Source organism: Ranitomeya imitator, chromosome 2 (genome assembly GCF_032444005.1).
Source record: "Ranitomeya imitator isolate aRanImi1 chromosome 2, aRanImi1.pri, whole genome shotgun sequence".
Classification (NCBI taxonomy): Eukaryota; Metazoa; Chordata; class Amphibia; order Anura; family Dendrobatidae; genus Ranitomeya; species Ranitomeya imitator.
Genome location: NC_091283.1, coordinates 207,658,428 through 207,681,250, shown reverse-complemented (window position 1 = coordinate 207,681,250; position 22,823 = coordinate 207,658,428). Strand labels below are relative to the sequence as shown.

General features: G+C 45.5%; 1 long non-coding RNA gene across 1 annotated transcript; it reads left to right on the top strand.

Moving 5' to 3' along the window:
• The first annotated feature begins 659 nt into the window (after positions 1-659).
• Positions 660-22,067, top strand: LOC138662673 (uncharacterized). The gene is made up of 3 exons (XR_011318051.1): positions 660-788; positions 12,792-12,896; positions 21,292-22,067. It is a non-coding gene; the product is annotated as an uncharacterized lncRNA (long non-coding RNA).
• The last annotated feature ends 756 nt before the right edge of the window (positions 22,068-22,823 follow it).

Below are 22,823 nucleotides of genomic sequence, written 5' to 3'. Positions count from 1 at the left end.
CTAGAAACTCCACTTACAGACACATGTTTCTGAATGTTTGCCCCTCATCAGTCCAAAGTCGGAGAATAGGTTTGGCTGGGTGAAAGGCCTCTGACTGGAAATCTAAGGGGTGAGGTTGCTCTTCATAGAGAGTGCCAAGTCTTCAGAAGAAGCCAGAGGAGCAAAGCATTGCCTATAAGTCTCCTTACACCAACGGGGCACTTATCATAAGGGGAAACTATCCCTTACAGCAAACAAATACTCTTTGATTTTGATTTTTTACTATACACAGACATGAGAAAATGATCTGATAACGTGGGTAATTATAAACTCGGTAACTTCACAGTATGACCCTGGCGAGACCCCGGTACTGAAATATTCAGAGTCACTGATACTCTCATGGTGTGTGAAAGACTTCTGTCGCTTGTACGCTACAGCGTGCATGAAAAAAATAATAATGTACTAAAATCAGCAGTAAAATACCCATCCAGCAGCAGATAACTTATCTGTAATGCTTTACTATGTGGATCAGCTGTAAATGCACTGGAAAACAATGATAGTGCATAAAATGAACATAGCGTTCCCATGTGTCAGTAACGCAGAGAATATTCCGTGTAAACACGCTAATCATCCCTTATTTGCTCTCCTTACCGTCCCTCCCATAGACATTTGACACCTGGCTCCTTAACAAGGTACCTGTCACCGGTGAGAGACAGATTGTCACTTGCACATTGTGCTCATATGCTCAGCGCAAGCAGCTAATGTGGAGAGACGGCAAGCTGGCAAAATGGTCTGATTAATACTGAAAGGTAAGGGACACACGATCCTCGGAGAATAGGACGGGTATTTTTATCTCTGCACACAGCGCCATCCATTTGCATATGATAAGTATAGATATCTAAATTTATTAGAAACCGCGAAATACAAGGAAATAACGCAAGTTGTAGCCCCCGATACATTCGCTGCTATTAGGATTTTGCTTTCTGCTTTTTTTTTTTTTTCCCCTTTAGCATTTTATATGAAAATGCCATTCATTCAATTAAAAGTTGACATTTTCAGACTCATTTCTTTTCTTCCTCGTAATATAAATTCATCAGCTTTCCAGTTCCAGCATAATCTGCTATTATATAATTAATAAAATATATAAATATTAATGAAGCGGTAAAGAGGCTTACCTTCAGCGCTCCATCCCCGAACATTATTTAGGATGGGTATCACTCGCTGTTTTTGAAGTTACTGCTATATTTTGAGATTAAGCGAGTTGTATTTTTTTAAAGGGGCAATGCTTAGACCCTGCTCTTATACTTAAGGGGGGGGAGGGGTTTGGGGGAAAAAAAATACATCCCATGGCTGCAATTTTGTTTAAAAAAACAACTTTGCTTTATTCACCATCCCCGGGTCCAAGGATGAGTCTCCTCGTGGTGTCTGATATTGTATTCAGCACTGACATCACGCCGTCAACATTGATCAACATGACGTCAGCCCTGCAGAAAACAACAGACACCGGGAGTACGGGGGAGTCCGGAGAGATATCAGTCAGCCAATCAATTGTCCAGCTGATGTCTTGCTTCTGGACTCGAACCCTTGTTCCTGTGGTCAGCATCTCTTTTCGCTGAGACACAACTGATAGACCTTTTATTTGGCTGTTTTAGTTCTGTTATCTTTGTTTCTGTTGGTTTTGGGTAAAAGGCGTTTTTCATTTACTCTGTTTGTCCTTCCTATCACCTTTCGAGTGCAGCTTTTAGTATTTATTTTTAGTTATTTATTTTACTCACTTATATAGCATCATTAATTCCACAGTGCTTTACAGACATTATGTTCTCCTACTGGTGTTTCCTGCTGGAGATAGACTTTGTTAGATTCGTTCTCTGTGCTGTAGTTTGTGTTGGTTGTCGTTGCTTTGTGTGTGATTCCTTTTCTTCTTAGGATTGCTAAAATAGCCGTTCCCTAAGAACTGATGAGGGCATTCAGGGTAAGCAGCCGTTGAGGGGAAGAGCTGCTAAGTACGTTCAGGGTAAGCAGCCATCGAAGGGAAGAGCTGCTAAGGACATTCAGGGTAAGCAGCCGTGGAGGGGAAGAGCTGCTAAGGACATTAAGGGTAAGCAGCCGTCGAAGGGAAGAGCTGCTAAGGACATTCAGGGTAAGCAGCCGTGGAGGGGAAGAGCTGCTAAGGACATTAATGGTAAGCAGCCGTCGAGGGGAAGAGCTGCCTAAGGCTTCACACAAGGTCCTCTCTTTCTCTCTATATGCTGCTGTGCCTGCGGATGTAATGGTGGACAGGTGACCTGAAATCTCCTGCCCGCTGGTTTCTGCTGTGGGGCATACAGTTACCCCCACAACCTCGGGATTCCAGCCACCGGTTTCTTGCGCTGATTCTGGAGTGAGCTCAGTCGCAGATCCACTCCCAGTATCTTTCCTCTTCTTTTCTTCTTCTCCCTTCACAGTCTCTCACAGACTGCTCTGTCAGGAGCTGCAGAACCTCATGTCTGCACATCCCCAGCTCTTCTCTAGTCTGACTTCCTAACTCCTCCTCCAGCCAGAATATATAGGGAAGCCACCCACAAACTGGATCAGAGCTCTCCCTTCTGGCCTGGAGTCAGAACAGTGTTGTGTGTACGTGTCACCTGTTAAAGGGATCTTCTTTACTTTCAGGCATGGTATCACCCTCCTGTGAGGAAGGCAATACCACTGCAACAACCGGCTTCCGGGGTGTTACATAAGCAGCCATTGAGGGGGGAGAGCTGCTAAGGGCATTCAGGGTAAGCAGCCATCGCTGGGGAAGAGCTGCTAAAGACATTCAGGGCAAGCAGCCTTTGAATGTAGGTGCCATTGTGTTTCCTTAGGACAAGAAGCAGGGTGCACTAAAATGTAATGTATTAAATATATGGGTGCTACATCCAGTAGTAGAGCACAATGCACTATAGTAAGAAGAAAATAAGAAACTACAAAAAGATGTGCTCACTCAGAATTATCTAACAGATATACACCAGGGGATTTGAGCACTAGCCAGTATATGCCGGGATATTCGTGTTGCATCAGATGCCTGCATGCTCTGCATGTTTCTGCCACAGTTTTGGAGCTTCTCCTTATCAGCATTTGTGATAGGGTATACACCTCAGTAGTGTCCCCATTATTTAGGAAGCCTCATATACCTCCCCTAACTGCGGAATTTAATTGCTGATTTTGCACACCATGTTGTTATGAGCAATTGGACCTGTGCTATTGGTTTTACTTGTTTTTATATGTACGGTATGTTTCTTGTTTGCCAATAAAAATATTTTTGTATATTTGTTAGATAATTTTGAGTGTGTACATCATTTTGTAGTTTCTTTTTTCTTTTTACCATAGTGCGTTGCATTTCCTTAGGGTGCCAACCTCTGGGGTCAGGTTTTCCTTGTCTGAACAGGAACCTATAAGGTTCAGGTGTTTGTCTTCCTGGATTGTTCACTACCCATGTGAATGTGCTTTGGCAGTCATAACAGCTGACAGCAATGTGTATGGGAGCTGTCAGCTGAAGGACGCTTTGGCTGATCGCGGACTACCACAAGTAATGTACTGACGGCTGTGTCCTCTGATGGAAATGTAGTAGCAGATGGCACCTATTCAAAGTGTAACATGGAAATGGCCAAATGGTCCCCTTTACAGGAAAGAAATCACAGACTGATATGGAATTCTTTACTAGCTAAGATCTGTTTTTCACAGGTAATCAAAATTACAAAAAAAATTGAAAGTAAGATTTACAATTAAAAAGGGGTTAGCTAAAGATATGAGATAAAAAGATGTGGATATGGAGATCTCTAAAAATAAGAGAGATCTGACCTGCTGAAAAGATTGCAGTATGTCAGTCACAATTTTGTCTCACATTTATGGATTTCTTGCCCATGCAGATCAGAGAATATTGTACATCAATAATAATTAACAAAAGCAAACTAAGAACAATCGTTGGTAATCTAAGACCTATAGACTTTACCTAGAAAACATGTATAAAGAATATTCCAGTAATGTTTGACCTAACTTGTTCCTTTAGCTGAAATTCACAAAACAAGATTTTATAAAGCTGGCATGTAGCAAGTAATACGACATATCGGTAAATTATCTTTATTGGTTCAAACAAAAGAACTTTACTTCTTCCATCGTCATACAACAGTTGGATAACATGCTTGATGGTCACAAATCTCATATAGGGCACAAGAGCTTGGCGGTTGCAGCCTTGCTGATTGATAGCGCTGGCTTGCGTAAGCTTTCTGTGCACGCAGTGCTGGTTTCAAGCTGTCAATCGCAAAGTCATGCTAAACCAGTAATCGGAACGGAGCCATCAGCCTCTCGGCAATACCAAGGCTGCACCGTGCACCATAGTTAACATAATTGATCCAACTCCAGTTTCTGCAGAACAGAGGAAACAATTAGAACACAAAAAAAATTTGATTTTTTATTGTTTTTACACTGTGTGCACAATTATTAGCAATTAGTACTTTTGATGATTCATTCTATTATTGAACAACTACAGAGCTGTCAGTCAATCCAAAAGGTTAATAACCCTGAAACCTGAATATTTAAAAAAGTAAAGGTAAGGTTTTGTCTCTTAGGAGAATATCTCCGTGTGCAGAATAATTTCCAACTGAATGCGAAATGTAAATTTTCCATCTCAATTGATCTGTTAAAGTGACAATAATAACGGAACAACTCAACATATACAAAAATCCATTTCTGACATTTCCATGAAAATATCAGTCACCAATATCGCTCCCTTCTTTGCAACAACAGTCATAAGCTCCGTTCATGGAGTCTGTCTAGTTTTTTTTAATCTGTTGATGATCCACTTTTTGGGTAGCACCAGCTATTTTCTTTAACTGAAAGATCGTGATTAAGAAGGGCTTACAAGTCTTCAGTAGTGTTTTCGTCATGTAAGGAAGTGGTCAGGTCATAATTCTCCATCTTTAAAGTCTTTCTTTGCCCCGTGTGGGTGGAGACTTTGATGCTACGATGAAGCATTGTCCTGCAGAAAAATCATGGTTTTCTTGATACCCCAATACTGAGCTGCTGCTGCCGTATGTGTCCCTATTACTGCCCCTGATACCTCAATACTGAGCCGCTGCTGCCGTATGTGTCCTTATTACTGCACCTGATACCCCAATACTGAGCCTCTGCTGCCGTATGTGTCCCTATTACTGCACCTGATACCCCAATACTGAGCTGCTGCTGCCGTATGTGTCCCTATTACTGCACCTGATACCCCAATACTAAGCTGCCGCTGCTGCCGTATGTGTCCTTATTACTGCACCTGATACCCCAATACTGAGCTGCTGCTGCCGTATGTGTCCCTATTACTGCACCTGATACCCCAATACTGAGCCGCTGCTGCCGTATGTGTCCCTATTACTGCACCTGATACCCCAATACTGAGCCGCGGCTGCCGTATGTGTCCCTATTACTGCACCTTATACCCCAATACTGAGCCGCTGCTGCCGTATGTGTCCTTATTACTACCCCTGATACCCTAACACTGAGCCGCTGCTGCCGTATGTGTCCCTATTACTGCCCCTGATACCTCAATACTGAGCCGCTGCTGCCGTATGTGTCCTTATTACTGCACCTGATACTCCAATACTGAGCCTCTGCTGCCGTATGTGTCCCTATTACTGCACCTGATACCCCAATACTGAGCTGCCGCTGCTGCCGTATGTGTCCTTATTACTGCACCTGATACCCCAATACTGAGCTGCTGCTGCCGTATGTGTCCCTATTACTGCACCTGATATCCCAATACTGAGCCGCTGCTGCCGTATGTGTCCTTATTACTGCACCTGATACCCCAATACTGAGCCGCTGCTGCCGTATGTGTCCTTATTACTGCACCTGATACCCCAATACTGAGCCGCTGCTGCCGTATGTGTCCCTATTACTGCACCTGATACCCCAATACTGAGCCGCTGCTGCCATATGTGACCCTATTACTGCACCTGATACCCCAATACTGAGCCGCGGCTGCCGTATGTGTCCCTATTACTGCACCTTATACCCCAATACTGAGCCGCTGCTGCCGTATGTGTCCTTATTACTACCCCTGATACCCTAACACTGAGCCGCTGCTGCCGTATGTGACCCTATTACTGCACCTGATACCCCAATACTGAGCCGCTGCTGCCGTATGTGTCCTTATTACTGCACCTGATACCCCAATACTGAGCCGCTGCTGCCGTATGTGTCCCTATTACTGCACCTGATACCCCAATACTGAGCCGCTGTTGCCATATGTGACCCTATTACTGCACCTGATGCCCCAATACTGAGCCGCTGCTGCCGTATGTGTCCCTATTACTGAACCTGATACTCCGATACTGAGCCGCTGCTTCCGTATGTGTCCCTATTACTGCCCCTGATACCCCAATACTGAGCTGCTGCTGCCGTATGTGTCCCTATTACTGCCCCTGATACCTCAATACTGAGCCGCTGCTGCCGTATGTGTCCTTATTACTGCACCTGATACCCCAATACTGAGCCTCTGCTGCCGTATGTGTCCCTATTAGTGCACCTGATACCCCAATACTGAGCTGCTGCTGCTGCCGTATGTGTCCCTATTACTGCCCCTGATATCCCAATACTGAGCCTCTGCTGCCGTATGTGTCCCTATTACTGCCCCTGATATCCCAATACTGAGCCGCTGCTGCCGTATGTGTCCCTATTACTGCCCCTGATCCCCCAATACTGAGCCGCTGCTGCTGTATGTGTCCCTATTACTGCACCTGATACCCCAATACTGAGCCGCTGCTTCCGTATGTGTCCCTATTACTGCCCCTGATACCACAATACTGAGCTGCTCCTGCCGTATGTGTCCCTATTACTGCACCTGATACCCCAATACTGAGCCGCTGCTGCCGTATGTGACCCTATTACTGCACCTGATACCCCAATACTGAGCCGCTGCTGCCGTATGTGTCCCTATTACTGCACCTTATACCCCAATACTGAGCCGCTGCTGCCGTATGTGTCCTTATTACTACCCCTGATACCCTAACACTGAGCCGCTGCTGCCGTGTGTCCCTATTACTGCACCTGATACCCCAATACTGAGCCGCTGCTGCCGTATGTGACCCTATTACTGCACCTGATACCCCAATACTGAGCCGCTGCTGCCGTATGTGTCCTTATTACTGCACCTGATACCCCAATACTGAGCCGCTGCTGCCGTATGTGTCCCTATTACTGCACCTGATACCCCAATACTGAGCCGCTGTTGCCGTATGTGACCCTATTACTGCACCTGATGCCCCAATACTGAGCCGCTGCTGCCGTATGTGTCCCTATTACTGCACCTGATACTCCGATACTGAGCCGCTGCTCCCGTATGTGTCCCTATTACTGCCCCTGATACCCCAATACTGAGCTGCTGCTGCCGTATGTGTCCCTATTACTGCCCCTGATACCTCAATACTGAGCCGCTGCTGCCGTATGTGTCCTTATTACTGCACCTGATACCCCAATACTGAGCTGCTGCTGCCGTATGTGTCCCTATTAGTGCACCTGATACCCCAATACTGAGCTGCTGCTGCTGCCGTATGTGTCCCTATTACTGCCCCTGATATCCCAATACTGAGCCTCTGCTGCCGTATGTGTCCCTATTACTGCCCCTGATATCCCAATACTGAGCCTCTGCTGCCGTATGTGTCCCTATTACTGCCCCTGATATCCCAATACTGAGCCGCTGCTGCCGTATGTGTCCCTATTACTGCCCCTGATCCCCCAATACTGAGCCGCTGCTGCTGTATGTGTCCCTATTACTGCACCTGATACCCCAATACTGAGCCGCTGCTTCCGTATGTGTCCCTATTACTGCCCCTAATACCCCAATACTGAGCTGCTGCTGCCGTATGTGTCCCTATTACTGCACCTGATACCCCAATACTGAGCCGCTGCTGCCGTATGTGACCCTATTACTGCACCTGATACCCCAATACTGAGCCGCTGCTGCAGTATGCGTCCCTATTACTGCACCTTATACCCCAATACTGAGCCGCTGCTGCCGTATGTGTCCTTATTACTACCCCTGATACCCTAACACTGAGCCGCTGCTGCCGTATGTGTCCCTATTACTGCACCTGATACCCCAATACTGAGCCGCTGCTGCCGTATGTGACCCTATTACTGCACCTGATACCCCAATACTGAGCCGCTGCTGCCATATGTGTCCCTATTACTGCCCCTGATACCCCAATACTGAGCCGCTGCTGCCGTATGTGTCCTTATTACTGCACCTGATACCCCAATACTGAGCCGCTGCTGCCGTATGTGTCCCTATTACTGCACCTGATACCCCAATACTGAGCCGCTGTTGCCGTATGTGACCCTATTACTGCACCTGATGCCCCAATACTGAGCCGCTGCTGCCGTATGTGTCCCTATTACTGCACCTGATACTCCGATACTGAGCCGCTGCTTCCGTATGTGTCCCTATTACTGCCCCTGATACCCCAATACTGAGCTGCTGCTGCCGTATGTGTCCGTATTACTGCCCCTGATACCTCAATACTGAGCCACTGCTGCCGTATGTGTCCTTATTACTGCACCTGATACCCCAATACTGAGCCTCTGCTGCCGTATGTGTCCCTATTAGTGCACCTGATACCCCAATACTGAGCTGCTGCTGCTGCCGTATGTGTCCCTATTACTGCCCCTGATATCCCAATACTGAGCCTCTGCTGCCGTATGTGTCCCTATTACTGCCCCTGATATCCCAATACTGAGCCGCTGCTGCCGTATGTGTCCCTATTACTGCCCCTGATCCCCCAATACTGAGCCGCTGCTGCTGTATGTGTCCCTATTACTGCACCTGATACCCCAATACTGAGCCGCTGCTTCCGTATGTGTCCCTATTACTGCCCCTGATACCCCAATACTGAGCTGCCGCTGCTGCCGTATGTGTCCCTATTACTGCCCCTGATACCTCAATACTGAGCCGCTGCTGCCGTATGTGTCCTTATTACTGCACCTGATACCCCAATACTGAGCCGCTGCTGCCGTATGTGCCCCTATTACTGCACCTGATACCCCAATACTGAGCTGCTGCTGCTGCCGTATGTGTCCCTATTACTGCCCCTGATATCCCAATACTGAGCCTCTGCTGCCGTATGTGTCCCTATTACTGCACCTGATACCCCAATACTGAGCCTCTGCTGCTGTATATGTCCCTATTACTGCCCCTGATACCCCAATACTGAGCCGCTGCTTCCGTATGTGTCCCTATTACTGCCCCTGATACCCCAATACTGAGCTGCTGCTGCCGTATGTGTCCCTATTACTGCCCCTGATACCTCAATACTGAGCCGCTGCTGCTGTATGTGTCCTTATTACTGCACCTGATACCCCAATACTGAGCCTCTGCTGCCGTATGTGTCCCTATTACTGCCCCTGATACCCTAATACTGAGCCACTGCTGCCGTATGTGCCCCTATTACTGCACCGGATACCCCAATACTGAGCCTCTGCTGCCGTATGTGCCCCTATTACTGCACCTGATACCCCAATACTGAGTCTCTGCTGCTATATGTGTCCCTATTACTGCACCTGATACCCCAATACTGAGCCGCTGCTGCCATTTGTGTCCCTATTACTGCACCTGATACCCCAATACTGAACCGCTGCTGCAGTATGTGCCCCTATTACTGCCCCTGATATCCCAATACTGAGCCGTTGCTGCCATATGTGTCCCTATTACTGCCCCTGATACCCCAATACTGAGCCGCTGCTACCGTATGTGTCCCTATTACTGCACCTGATACCCCAATACTGAGCTGCTGCTGCCATATGTGACCCTATTACTGCCCCTGATACCCCAATACTGAGCCGCTGCTGCCATATGTGTCTCTATTACTGCCCCTGATACTCCAATACTGAGCCGCTGCTGCCGTATGTGTCCCTATTACTGCACCTGATACCCCAATACTGAGCCGCTGCTGCCGTATATGACCCTATTACTGCACCTGATACCCCAATACTGAGCCGTTGCTGCCGTATGAGTCCCTATTACTGCACCTGATACCCCAATACTGAGCTTCTGCCGTATGTGTCCCTATTACTGCCCGACGTCAGACGACAACACTGACAAGGGGATGATGGGAGAAGGAGCGCAGCGCTCCGTCTCGCATCACTGCAATCAGCTGTATTAGCTAAATGCCAGTACAGCTGATCTTCCGATGACAGCAGGGGCCCCATAGCGACAGAGCAGGGAGATCGATTCTCCCTTCTGTGCCGCTGAATGTAACTGTATCGGCGCGCTGCTCGCGCCAATACAGTTACAGTAGCATAGCTCCGAGTGGGCCCCCTCAAAGCACCGGGCACCCACTGCCCCCCCCCCCCCCCCGGTAGCTATGCTACTGCTTTGAGTCCATCTTCAACCTGAAAAGGTCCATCTAGCTCTTCATTAATAATACCAGCCCATCTGCGAGCACTGAACACCGTGTACTTCTGTGTCTTGCTCAGGGCTGGTTGGGCTCAGCTTTTTTTCTTCAATAAATTGGTGAACAAGGGATAGTGTGGGGAGTCTTTATTCATGTCACAACACAGCTGTCAGGTGACCCCGAACCATTGGCTCATTCCCTGTCCTTTACACTAGGGGGCGCCCCAGCTTGCCATGTTCTCCAGGATACTTCAGATGGCGAAGATGCCGGGGCCTCCACCCTTGTCTTATGAGTTAGCCTTCCATCTGTTCTCTTCCCCCACCCAGGAGAGAGGGTGCGCTACTGTGCATCATAGTACACCAACCTGACAAACAAGGCAACACAGAGAAGGGTTAACAGAAAACTCCAGGCATACAAAATATTCACTCACATATAACAGAGGAATGCATCGGGGTGTGACACTAAAGGAATAAACAAAAACAGAGAAGGATAAGGAATTACCACACATACAAACCAAGCAACAGTCACCAATAACTCCTCCAACTCTCCTTCTCATATGTGCTCCTCACCCACCATTAGCCATGCAGCAAATGCTAGCTCTGACAAGGATTAGTAACAGAGCCCAGATTATAAAGGGGAAGGGAGTTGCTAACCGAGATCAGCTGTGAACACAGGGATTTCCAACATGGCCAATTAACCCCTGCACTTCCAGAAGAAATAAACACATTTAAAATGAAGGAGAAGTGCTTCTTCTCCGTGCCGGAGTAGGAGCCATCAGACGCTGAGGTCTTCTGGCTCCACACTGTCGTGGTAACCCTGTGACAATTCAAATAAATAATTTTTTGTGTGTTTTAATTTTGTATTCCTGGGTTAGTAGTGTCTGATAGATGCCTCTTTATTACTAAACAAAGTGCTTAATGGCAGCTGTGATTTCTTACAGATCACAGCAGTCATCCACCCCAACTACTATTACCCCAATTGCCATCGCACCAGTGCAATCGGAAGAGTCGGGTAAAGCGCCAGAATAGGAGCATCTGATGTGATTCACTCAGTCTGGGGCGACTGCGGGCTGCTATTTTTAGGCTGAGAAGGAGCCCATAACCATGGACCTTCGCAGCCTGCTAATATAAGCTCTCAGTTGTCTGCTTTACCTGGACTGGTTATCAAAAATAGGGGAAAGCTCACTTTTTTTATTATTATTTATTTATTAGGTTAAGCCAGGCTAAAAACACCTGCGTAAACGCACTTTTTTTTAAAAGCGGATTTACCACATGCAAGTCTATGTGGAAATTCCGCAAAGAAGACTGAGCGTTCCCACAAAAGAAATTGACATGCAACGGCTCAGAAACTCACACTCCAGGTGATTTTACGCAGAGTAAAAAAAAACAGAGTGGGCATGGGATTCCTAGTAATCCCATCCACTGTGCTTGTACTGTCCAACGCAGCGTTTTGGATGCACCAAAAAAAGCGCTGCTCCCAGATCGCTAGTATTACTGGTGGTGGGCGCGCAGCCTACGCTGAACGCTGTGGGGAAGTATCGCCGGGAGCTGTATGTGCCAGTATGCATCTCCCTCAGCTCCAGTCCTGTAGGCATGGTCTGTACTGTGCTGAGACAAAGCTTAATTCATAGGAACCAGCCAAGGGAAAGCTTCTTAATGTCACACTGTGAGGGTGTTCACACTACATTTTTTCTGCTGCTTTATAACATCCATTTTTCAAGTAAAAAATGCTTTAGGAAACTCCCTTTTCTGTTGTAATCATAAAATATCTTTTTTTTTTTGCTTCCTTTTGGCATTTCCTGAGCGTTTTTTGACACCAGTTTTTTTTTAGCATTTTCCTGTTTTTTGTTTGGCTTTTTTTTACATGATTAAGCAATAAAGAAACTGCTAGACTTTGTTTTGCAATGTAAACGCTAAAAAATCCAAAAAAAACTAAAAATCTGTCTTTGCGTTGACTTTTAAGCTAAGTATTGAGCATCTTAACAGTGGAAAATAGCAGAGAAAATTGTGCACTATTTATTTTAAATGCTTAGTGTTTTTTGAAAGCCTAAAGCATTCAAAAAAACTTCAATGTTTTAACATATGAACAGCAAGTCGTGTTTACATAGAAATGAATATGTTCATTTTTTGAGCGGTTTCAGCACTTTTGCAACATTTCCCGTATCAAAAAACGCCAGTAAAAGAAGCAGTGTGAATTTACCCTCAGAAAACAAGACTGTGATGTCCTAAATACAGTGCCCAAGTGTGGTGTGGAAATTAAAGAAAGGTGGAAGGATAAATGAATAGATAGATAGATAGATAGATAGATAGATAGATAGATAGATAGATAGATAGATAGATAGATAGATAGATAATAGATAGATAGATGTATCGTATAAAATACTCATGTTTATTGTAAAATACTTATTTCTTCATGCAGCCTGCAACTATGTGGCAGTGAAAATTGGAGATCTCTGTGGAAAGAAGGAAGATGAGGAACCTCCAATTCCTTATTCATGCCCAATGTCTGCAAAGGCAAAGCCTAGTAAGTATGAACAAATGCAGCATTTTTTCAGAGCACCTACACTCATTATATAGTAGATGGCAAATTAATGACAATAATCAGACCAAGAAAGAAAAGTGGCAGCCCTCACCAATCTTCAGTGCAGGTATTTCTTTATTACATAAATCTTCATGGCACGGGGGTGTATGTACAGAAGAATGTGATAGCTTGAACGACGGCCGTTTCGTGCTGTTGAAGCACCAGACCGGCACGAAACGGCCGTCGTTCAAGCTATCACATTCCTCTGTGCATACACCCCCGTGCCATGAAGATTTATGTAATAAAGAAATACCTGCACTGAAGATTGGTGAGTGCTGCCGCTTTTCTTTCTTGGTCTGATTGTTGCTAGCACTTCTTCACTGGTTCAAGCACCCGAGATCAGTGGGCCAGCTGGAGCCGATTAGCTGGTGTGTTCACAGCGTGCAAGTTTGGTGGTGCAGTCAGCTTTTTTCTTCGTTTTGTTTACAAATTAATGACAATATTGGCTAGTTAAGAGCAGAGTTATCGCTTATGGAAAGAGCTAAACAAGGGTAAGCTATGACCCGGTGGAAAGTTGGCTTCCAGAGATGAAACTCCTCTTCTCCACTCCCATCACACAGGCCCAGGTGACCAGACAAAGAATACCAAGTCATATTTACTACATTATTAAATGTTTACATCTTTTACTAAAACAAAAGCAAAAAATCGGGCTAGCATACTTGTTGGCATAAGTACGATGTGTAGGTAAAAGCCATCCCACGGCGACAAGGTGTACCCAATCAGGAAGGTCCCTAACTCTAGTAACCCAAACCACCATGTGCCCACAGGCCTCAAAATGGGAGGTGGGCAGAGCAGCACCTGGGCCTGTCTGTGTTTTGTTTTGCACCCTATGTTTTCTCCGTGTATTACTATTATTTAGTTATTTATTGCAGGATATCGATGTAGTGTTTATTCTAGGTTTTGTCTTTTATTATAAACTGCTTGATTACAGCAGCCATGCGGTCAGGAAAAGTTCAAGTGTCTACTGAGATTCTTGGCTTCCTCAAGACCCCAGAGCTGTCTGACATATTATTATAAAAGGTCAGACAGCAAAAAACTGGCAGCCGGTGGAACATAGAAATGGTGAAAATGAAAATATACAATCTAAGTCCAGCATCCGATCTGACAGTTCATAGTAAACTAAGAGTCAGGTTCCCAGAGGCGCGCTGGGTCTCGTGCGGTGGGAATGGGTGGAGCTTCAGAGTTCAGTGTCAGGTGGACGGTGAAAAATATTATGTTCTTCTCTTGGTGGTTAGTTGTGTAGTTATAAGTTCATCACTTAGAGTATGTGCACATGATGTCTTTTGGACAGAGATGTACCCCCCAAGTTTTTATGCCTGCTGTGTTTTCCTTGAAGCATCGTTTTTTCATCCATGCACTCTTTTTTGTTGTTGTTTTTTTCCTTCTTTTTATGAAATAGAGATCAGCTTCCAAGGGGAACCATCTGAAGAATGGTCAGGTTACTCCTTTTAACACTATGCGACTATGTAAATATGAAGCGGTTAACCCCTTCCCGACACGTAGGCGTCATGAAAGTCGGTGCCAATCCGACCTGTGACGCATATGCTGTGTCACAGAAAGATCGCGTCCCTGCAGATCGGGTGAAAGGGTTAACTCCCATTTCACCCGATCTGCAGGGACAGGGGGAGTGGTAGTTTAGCCCAGGGGGGGTGGCTTCACCCCCCCGTGGCTACGATCGCTCTGATTTGCTGTTGAAAGTGAAACTGCCAATCAGAGCGATTTGTAATATTTCACCTAAAAAACTGGTGAAATATTACAATCCAGCCATGGCCGATGCTGCAATATCATCGGCCATGGCTGGAAATACTAATGTGCACCCACCCCACCGATCGACCCCCCAGCCCCCGATCTGTGCAGCGCTCCCCTCCGTCCTGTGCTCCGCTCCCCCGTCCTCCTGTCCGCTCCCCCCGTGCTCCAATCACACCCCCCGTGCTCCAATGAAACCCCCCCGTGCTCCGATCCCCCCCCCGCACAGCGATCCCCCCCGTGCTCCGATCCACCCCCCTGCACAGCGATCCCCCACCCCGTGCTCCAATCCACCCGCACGCACACCGACCCTCATCCATGCTCCGACGCCCCCCCCCCCTGTGCTCCGACGCCTCCCCCCCGTGCTCCGACGCCCCCCCCCCGTGCCCTGATCTCCCCCCCCTTATACTTACCGAGCCTGCCGGTGTCCGTCTTCTTTCCCGGGCGCCGCCATCTTCCAAAATGGCGGGTGCATGTGCAGTGCGCCCGCCGAATCTGCCGGCCGGCAGATTCGTTCCAGAGTGAATTTTGATCACTGAGATATAACCTATCTCAGTGATCAAAATTTAAAAAAATAGTAAATGACCCCCCCTTTGTCACCCCCATAGGTAGGGACAATAAAAAAAATAAATAAATTTTTTTTTCCACTAACGTTGGGGTAAGAACTAGGGTTAGGGTTAGGGTTAGGGTTAGGGGTAGGGTTAGGGTTAGGGGTAGGGTTAGGGGTAGGGTTAGGGGTAGGGTTAGGGGTAGGGTTAGGGGTAGGGGTAGGGTTAGGGTTAGGGGTAGGGTTAGGGGTAGGGGTAGGGGTAGGGTTAGGGTTCGGGATGTGCACACATATTCTGGTCCTCTGCGGATTTTTCCGCAGAGGATTTGATAAATCCGCAGTGCTAAACCGCTATGGATTTACCGCGGTTTTTCTGCGCATTTCACTGCGGTTTTACAACTGCGATTTTCTATTGGAGCAGTTGTAAAACCACTGCGGAATCCGCAGAAAGAAGTGACATGCTGCGGAATGTAAACCGCTGCGTTTCCGTGCAATTTTTCCGCAGCATGTGTACAGCGATTTTTGTTTCCCATAGGTTTACATTGAACTGTAAACTCATGGGAAACTGCTGCGGATCCGCAGTGTTTTCCGCAGCGTGTGCACATACCTTTAGAATTAGGCTATGTGCACACGGTGCGGATTTGGCTGCGGATTCGCAGCAGTGTTCCATCAGGTTTACAGTACCATGTAAACATATGGAAAACCTAATCCGCTGTGCCCATGGTGCGGAAAATACCGCGCGGAAACGCTGTGTTGTATTTTCCGCAGCATGTCAATTCTTTGTGCGGATTCCGCAGCGTTTTACACCTGTTCCTCAATAGGAATCCACAGGTGAAATCCGCACAAAAAACACTGGAAATCCGCGGTAAATCCGCAGGTAAAACGCAGTGCATTTTACCCGCGGATTTTTCAAAAATGGTGCTGAAAAATCTCATACGAATCCGCAACGTTGGCACATAGCCTTAGGGTTAGGGTTGGGTTGGAATTAGGGTTGTGGTTAGGGGTGTGTTGGGGTTAGGGGTGTGTTGGGGTTAGGGTTGTGATTAGGGTTATGGCTACAGTTGGGATAAGGTTTAGGGGTGTGTTGGAGTTAGAATTGAGGGGTTTCCACTGTTTAGGCACATCAGGGGGTCTCCAAACGCAACATGGCGCCACCATTGATTCCAGCCAATCTTGTATTCAAAAAGTCAAATGGTGCTCCCTCACTTCCGAGCCCCGACGTGTGCCCAAACAGTGGTTTACCCCCACATATGGGGTACCAGCATACTCAGGACAAACTGCGCAACAATTACTGGGGTCCAATTTCTCCTATTACCCTTGAGAAAATAAAAAATTGCTTGCTAAAACATCATTTTTGAGGAAAGAAAAATGATTTTTTATTTTCACGGCTCTGCGTTGTAAACGTCTGTGAAGCACTTGGGGGTTCAAAGTGCTCAGCACATATCTAGATAAGTTTCTTGGGGGGTCTAGTTTCCAAAATGGGGTCACTTGTGGGGGGTTTCTACTGTTTAGGCACACCAGGGGCTCTGCAAACGCAACGTGACGTCCGCAGACCATTCCATCAAAGTCTGCATTTCAAAAGTCACTACTTCCCTTCTGAGCCCCGACGTGCGCCCAAACAGTGGTTTACCCCCACACATGGGGTATCGGCGTACTCAGGAGAAACTGGACAACAACTTTTGGGGTCCAATTTCTCCTGTAACCCTTGGGAAAATAAAAAATTCTGGGCTAAAAAATTATTTTTGAGGAAAGAAAACGTATTTATTATTTTCACGGCTCTGCGTTATTAACTTCTGTGAAGCACTTGGGGGTTGAAAGTGCTCACCACATATCTAGATAATTTCATTTCAGGGTCTAGTTTCCGAAATGGGGTGACTTGTGGGGGGTTTCTACTGTTTAGTCACATCAGGGGCTCTGCAAACGCAATGTGACGCCCGTAGAGCATTCCATCAAAGTCTGTATTTCAAAACGTCACTACTTCACTTCCGAGCCCCGGCAAGTGCCCAAATAGTAGTTTACCCCCACATATGGGGTATCACCGTACTCAGGAGAAACTGGACAACAAATATTGTGGTCAAATTTCTCCTGTTACCCTTGGGAAAATTAAAAAATTCTGGGCTAAAAAATTATTTTTGAGGAAAGAAAACGTATTTATTATTTTCACTGCTCTGTGTTATGAACTTCTGTGAAGCACTTGGGGGTTCAAAGTGCTCACCACACATCTAGATAAGTTCCTTGGGGGGTCTAGTTTCCAAAATGGGGTCACTTGTGGGGGGTTTCTACTGTTTAGCCACATCAGGGGCTCTGCAAACACAACGTGACGCCCGCAGAGCATTCCATCAAAGTCTGCATTTCAAAACGTCACTACTTCATTCCGAGCCCCAGCATGTGCCTAAACAGTGGTTTACCCCCACATATGGGGTATCAGCGTACTCAGGAGAAACTGGACAACAACTTCTGGGGTCAAATTTCTCCTGTTACCTTTGGGAAAATAAAAAATTGCGGGCTAAAAAATCATTTTTGAGAAAATAAATTTTTTATTTTATTTTCATGGCTCTGCGTTATAAACTTCTGTGAAGCACTTGAGGGTTCAAAGTGCTCACCACACATCTAGATTAGTTCCTTTGGGGGTCTAGTTTCCAAAATGGGGTCATTTATGGGGGATCTCCAATGTTTAGGCACACAGGGGCTCTCCAAACGCAACATGGTGTCCGCTAATGATTGGAGCTAATTTTCCATTTAAAAAGCCAAATGGCGTGCCTTCCCTTCTGAGCCCTGCCGTGCGCCCAAACAGTAGTTTACCCCCACATATGGGGTATCTGCGTACTCAGGACAAACTGGACAACAACATTTGTGGTCCAATTTCTCCTATTACCATTGGCAAAATAGGAAATTCCAGGCTAAAAAATCATTTTTGAGAAAAGAAAAATTATTTTTTATTTTCATGGCTCTGCATTATAAACTTCTGTGAAGCACCTGGGGGTTTAAAGTGCTCAGTATGCATCTAGATAAGTTCCTTTGGGGGTCTAGTTTCCAAATGGGGTCACTTGTGGGGGAGCTCCATTGCATAGGCACACAGGGGCACTCCAAATGCGACATGGTGTCCGCTAACAATTGGAGCTAATTTTCCATTCAAAAAGTCAAAAGGCGCGCCTTCCCTTCCGAGCCCTGCCTTGTGCCCAAACAGTGGTTTACCCCCACATATGAGGTATCGGCGTACTCGGGAGAAATTGCTCAACAAATTTTAGGATCCATTTTATCCTATTGCCCATGTGAAAATGAAAAAATTGAGGAGAAAAGAAATTTTTTGTGAAAAAAAAGTACTTTTTCATTTTTACGGATCAATTTGTGAAGCACCTGAGGGTTTAAAGTGCTCACTAGGCATCTATATAAGTTCCTTGGGGGGTCCAGTTTCCAAAATGGGGTCACTTGTGTGGGAGCTCCAATGTTTAAGCACACAGGGTCTCTCCAAACGCGACATGGTGTCCGCTAACGATGGAGATAATTTTTCATTCAAAAAGTCAAATGGCGCTCCTTCCCTTCCGAGCCTTACCATGTGCCCAAACAGTGGTTTACCCCCACATGTGAGGTATCGGTGTACTCAGGAGAAATTGCCAAACACATTTTAGAATCCATTTTATCCTGTTGTCCATGTGAAAATGAAAAAATTGAGGCTAAAATAATTTTTTTGTGAAAAAAAAGTACTTTTTCATTTTTACGGATCAATTTGTGAAGCACCTGGGGGTTTAAAGTGCTCACTATGAATCTAGATAAGTTCCTTGGGGCGTCTAGTTTCCAAAATGCGGTCACTTGTGGGGGAGCTCCAATTTTTAGACACACGGGGGCTCTTCAAACGTGACATGGTGTCCGCTAAAGAGTGGAGCCAATTTTTCATTCAAAAAGCCAAACAGTGGTTTACCCCCACATATGAGGTATCAGCGTACTCAGGACAAATTGGACAACAACTTTCGTGGTTCAGTTTCTCTTTTTACCATTCGGAAAATAAAAAAATTGTTGCTGAAAGATCATTTTTGTGACTAAAAAGTTAAATGTTCATTTTTTCCTTTCATGTTGCTTCTGCTGCTGTGAAGCACCTGAAGGGTTAATAAACTTCTTGAATGTGGTTTTGTGCACCTTGAGGGGTGCAGTTTTTAGAATGGTGTCACTTTTGGGTATTTTCAGCCATATAGACCCCTCAAACTGACTTCAAATGTGAGGTGGTCCCTAAAAAAAATGGTTTTGTAAATTTTGTTGTAAAAATGAGAAATCGCTGGTCAAATTTTAACCCTTATAACTTCCTAGCAAAAAAAAATTTTGTTTCCAAAATTGTGCTGATGTAAAGTAGACGTGTGGGAAATGTTATTTATTAACTATTTTGTGTCACATAACTCTCTGGTTTAACAGAATAAAAATTAAAAATGTGAAAATTGCGAAATTTTCAAAATTATCGCCAAATTTCCGTTTTTATCACAAATAAACACAGAATTTATTGACCTAAATTTACCACTAACATGAAGCCCAATATGTCACGAAAAAACAATCTCAGAACCGCTAGGATCCGTTGAAGCGTTCCCGAGTTATTACCTCATAAAGGGACACTGGTCAGAATTGCAAAAAACGGCAAGGTCTTTAAGGTCAAAATAGGCTGGGTCATGAAGGGGTTAAAGGATTTTTCAGGCAGGTTATGGAGCTTTCCTACCTAACTGAAACTTTTTGTGCACCTACCCTAAGGGTTCAGTTGAGGTAAAACATTCAGGTCCCAAATCATGTGTAATGGCTCACCAGATGAGGTGGGTCTGCCACGCCTCTGGTCTGGGTGGCCACATGGACCCCAGGCATTGGTGCAGTTTGCAGAGGACACTTGGAAATGTGGGAACTAGGACTAACTAGAGACCTAGGAACAGATGAACAGATGGAGAGGAACCCAGAAGGGATGGATGCGAGTTGAAACACACTAGTACAAATAATGGAGCACACCAAACAAGTAACCCAAGAGTCTCAATCCAAAGACACAGGAAAGTGTCACTAGACCTTAAATAGGTATAGGGAGATTATGTCATTGATCCACACTGGGCAACCTGCAAAACCCGACGTGGGGCACAACAGAGTGCAGCGGACCTAGGAAAAGGAAGCGGAGCACAGCATACCCAGGACAGGTGTGTGACATCATCATAGCAAATTTTGCCATATTTCTGGCATAAATTGCTTTGACAGGTCAACAGTGCCAGCTTATTAACACCTTCCCAACTAGGGCTGGCTCCCAGGAATGGTGCAGCAGAGAACAACCAGCATTAGACAGGGTAATGATCAGTTGGTACCATTTACTGAAGTTCTGCAAACAGTTCCAGAATTGACTAGTCACATACAGGGTTTTGGTCAGGCCTTCATGGTGAGAGTTCAGTTTCTCTGCTGTGACATAGTGTAGCCTATCTGCTGCTAATTATACCTCTGGTACACAATTCCTTGGACCCCCAGGGTTCCAAGGTAAACAGTTACTGGATCCGTGATCCCTTCCAGGGAGCAGGCAACTTGAATCACTTTGAAACACTTTCTCTTGCAGCAGTTTCCCTGATTCTATGCGCTGCTGAGCTCCAGTGCAAAAGCACACAACTGCTTGTTATATGAAAACTGAGTAGTGTTTCAGTTGAGCACGGACCCTGGAAGTCTCTGTGCTCTAGGGACTGATACCCTCCCTCGGGCCGGTTGTCCTGGCAGGGAGAGCACTCTTCTCTGCCTGTGGACCTCCTTGTTCCTGCCTCTTCCTACATCTTCACTGCTCTGCACATGGCAACCTCTTAGAAGCACCTCCTCCCCCCTGAGGGATCCTGAACACTTCTTGGTTCAGGCAAAAGTGCACAATCTTCCAGTAACGGATCAGGTAAAATGTGTGGATGCAGTTTTTCCCAGCAGAGAAACCAGCCCCCACCATAGCTGGAAATACATATATAAGTATAACACACATGCAGGCATTTTGCGACGCTACAGGCACGGGCACCACAGATGCTTTAGAATCAATATCTCAGTCGACTTTACTTTATTTTACAGATGAACTCCCAGAACAAAACCCAGCACCAGAAGTAAAGAAGACCCCAAAAGAAGATGCCCCAGCTCAGTCATGCAGGTCCTGAGGGTAGTGGCCCCCAGTTGTATCACTGGGCATGGCCACCTTTACCTCCTACACCTGGATCCTTTGCTTCTCATCCTCCTTTATGGTGTCAAAGCTGAAGAATTTACATTTTACCGCCGATGCAATAACTCTCACTTCTTTTCCCGAACCATAGGTTACCTTGTATGACCTTTAATTGTGAAATCTAGCTCAAGATCCAGAGACGTCAATTAATTCCATGTCACTTGTGAGATAATGATCGTTTCCCTTCAAGACATTTCAGGACATTTTCTTCTTAGGCCTAGTTTGGTTAAAAAAAAAAAAAGCCTGAAAGTAAAAGGACACAATCATTATCTCCCCGTCCTGATAATATCAATGTTCAGAGAGAAGATTTTGCTGCAGTCGTCACCTTTAGCTGCATTGTATCATAAGAAACATTGCAACACGACGCAAAAGACAACAGAAATTGCCAACGCTTTAGTAGGAAGGAAGCAAAGCATGGCTGCGACTAACTGGAAAAGACAAGTATTTTGTCAACACCGCCACTGGGGTTAATTGCAGGACACAGCAAGTACAGAGATGGATGACAGCGGCATCCAAAACCTTCTTCCCGGGAGGAAGATGTTGCTTGAAATTAACCTGTTCTGTTGACCTTAGTGAAAAAGATTCTGTGTTTAATCACAGTCTTTAATAAAATAAATCAATCAGACCTTGACAGCTCGAGTGTGGTTTGTTGGATTGGCTTTTTTTCTGATGTTTGTACACCCCAAAAATGTTCATTATTATCTCTTATTTTTTATCTTTATTTATAGCATTCTTAAATTTCCTTTATGAAAAATTGGAAGAGCGGCAAATAAACAGACCCGAAAGACTTAGCTTCAGTGTCAAAGGAAAATACAGCTTATGTAGTCAAATGTCAATGTGAGACACTCATATTTTAGCCCGTGTCATATCAATTTAGGAGATGCGCATAAAACAAATAATTTACTTTGATCGCCTCTTTATTAAACTGACAAGCTGAATTCCCGCTGGGATGAGGGCATTGTGTATCGCATATGTACGGAGTTACGGGCTTAGATGATTGGTGCAGCAACTTGTTTCCTTTGCTGTGTACGTATTTGACCCCAAACAGCCTAAATTCATCACAGCGGGGTTATTATGAGTAGTTCCTCGCTCATCAGAAGGATTGCCGACTTGATTGCATGTAGCAATTACCGAAGATTAGGTGGTGGGAGAAGGATCCAGACGAACGGAAATCTATCTATTTGAGGAAATGGCATTATGTTCCTAAAGCTACTGTAGAACGATGAGCCAGTAGTTATACAATGTTTCCAAATTTTAGAGCAATAACTCATTAATAAAGGTAAACAAAATACAAATATATAAATTTAGGAATGATACACAGCATAGTAATACTAGAATAAGCAATTACATACATGTACAGTACTGGTCAAATATTTGAACACACATG